Below are 2694 nucleotides of genomic sequence, written 5' to 3' on the forward strand. Positions count from 1 at the left end.
TGCTTTGTCGCTTAGTGAAATGATGAGACGCTCCCTTAAAATAAAGTAATAATGACATGAAGCGATTCTGTCCAACATGCCAACATTGTTTGTTACTGCATTTAATTAAGTATATTTACCGTATACCGTGAGCGTCACCGAGCCGAATATGCTCATACTCAACATCTACAGCTCGCCATGCAGAGAAAGCTCAGATTCCGAGCATTAATGTATGTGGCGGCCAAAAACATAAAAATGTTTGATGTCAATGCAGACCATCAGGCATGGGGTTGTAGCAAACAATGACTTAAAGGCAGGCAACTATGGGAAGATATCGTTACGTATATGCCACCGAAGAGGACGACGATAGAATAATTCCTCCCGTCACGGTACAATGGGCTACTCACCCTTCTATCTTCTGTTCTGCTGTGACCCCTCCCTTTCGTTTGACAGCATACTGTCTCACACCGCTGATGCAAGCTCCTATGTTAGTGACGCCATATCTCGAACTGACGGCGCCCGTGTTGTTGCTCGCCGCCGTCTGGCTCCTTCCCAGAACTCCCCAAAACAGCGCCATGATTCCCGACATCGCGATGTCCACTACTCTCCGGACTCGCTCGTCTTGCTCTGGACTCCCGCTCGTAGAGTTGGGCTCTGTGAGAAGCTCTTGCCGTGGTACACAGGCCCCTACCGTGTTTTACGGCCAGTCACTTCTGTGACATACGGAGTCAGCCCTGTGCACCCACGCCGACAGTTCGATATGCCCCATTCCGAAATCGTTCATGTCGCTCGCATGAAGCCCTACCACTCCAGCTGTAATTCCCCGATGTAGTACGCACCGGGACGGTGCTTTTCGTGGCGGGGTAATGTTACGTATATGCAACCGAAGAGGACGACGATGGAAAATAGAGTGAGAAACGACGAAGCTGAAGCAACTGTTGGTGCTTGCCCGAACACTTACGTCTCTCATCACCTGCTGTGATTTCCTGTGCTAGCGTTCTGCCCCCTATCAGTATTCAGGAGCAAGGCTTTGCACTCAATAGCAACCCAGGCAGCCCGACGAGGATATAAAATAGTGTCAGCAAGGACACATCTCCGGACCTCACACTTTCAAAAACATATAAGCTTTAGAGTGGTAAAACCTGGAATTAAACTTATGCAGCGACAATTACATCATAGTAATTAATATAGAAGGAGGGCCGGAAGCACAAAAGTTTAAGAGAAATAAAATCACTGATTGGGACAATTTTAGAGATTGGACAACTGCCGAGGAAAGTCCACCCATAAACAGATTCGAGGATTGGTGTAACAGGCTTAAAAGAGACGTGTAAAAGCAGACAAAAATTGTACAGGGGCAGGATGCCCCAGAGGTGGCAGACAGCTGGCTGCTACACACCTGGGAAGCCAAGCAGAGTCTCGAAAAAACGCTTAAACAAAAATGGACCTGGTGTCTTAGGAGTATAGCGGAGCTTAAAAAGGAATTAGACTTAGAAGGGTCAGATTCCGGCTAGTGGGTAATCTACATGCGGTTTTAGAGCGCAAAACAAAGAAGGGACACAACAGGAGCGCGAACTTCCACTAAACAAATTTTTATTTCGCTCTAACAGCTTTATACAGAAATAAGCAACATTTTATCTTGTCAACCCCATCATGAGTCAATAAGAACAAAAAGCACAAAAACCAAAATACACGTGAGCACTTTTCACACAATCGCCTACTGCTCCGAATCCAAAAAATTATGTCCTTTTTGATATGAAACAGAAGGACTACTAACACACTTTTCTAACTCCTCTTTTTTTATTGCCGCAGCATCAATTATCTCGTTTTTTTGATCACCATGTTTGCCTATCACATAGCAATCTTCAAAATTGGGCGCGCACTAGTGACCATGGCATTGGCGAACCAAACTGCCCGAACCCTCATCTTTAACGTTTGTGGTGTTCACTAAGTCGGTTATTTAGGCAGCGGCCTGGTTGGCCTATTTACAGATTGTCACAAGAAAGTGGTAACCTGTAGACGACAATCTCCGTACATGCCTCGAACGGATTCTTCGAACGGTTGTATCTATTATAGTAGTCGTGTGAAAACTAAACCTAGATACATGCTGGATAATCACACAGAGCTGCAGGACAGTTGTCACCTTGCTCTGTGTTAATGTGCGTCGGGAACTCCAGTACAGCATTCAGCCGAGTAACAGAAAAATGCAATACGAGTTTCTACACATTCTCGCGTAATCCACATCCCATGCTTCGTCTAGTGCACAGAACTGTTTTTATAGCACAGATCACAAAGAGAGCCTTATATGCATATACTTGATCCCCTATGGTTGAAAATGTATCAGATCAGTTTGCGTACCCTAGTTGCGATATGTTCCCCTGACGCATCAAGTTTGTAAAATAATACAAGACGGCATAGCCTCCTCTCCAAACACTACTGTGGCATGGTATTGCACAACATGAAGAAATGGCATGCTGCTTAAATGTATTCAGGCGTTGACCGGAAAAGCTTTTCGGTTCAGCAGTCATGGCACGCATTGCCTGACAGTACTACGATGGGAGTGCATGGCAAATCTAATAGGCACACACATACCCAAGCCACCAGCGTTACTTCGCAGAATATGTGCGCATACAAATAGGCTTCTAATCCAAGCCGCAGAATACAGGCGCCACTGGCGTTGTGATGCTTTTCTCACACGCCTCCTCTACGAATCAGCCT

Source organism: Amblyomma maculatum, chromosome 9 (genome assembly GCF_055883805.1).
Source record: "Amblyomma maculatum isolate TAMU_Amacu chromosome 9, ASM5588380v1, whole genome shotgun sequence".
Taxonomy (NCBI): Eukaryota; Metazoa; Arthropoda; class Arachnida; order Ixodida; family Ixodidae; genus Amblyomma; species Amblyomma maculatum.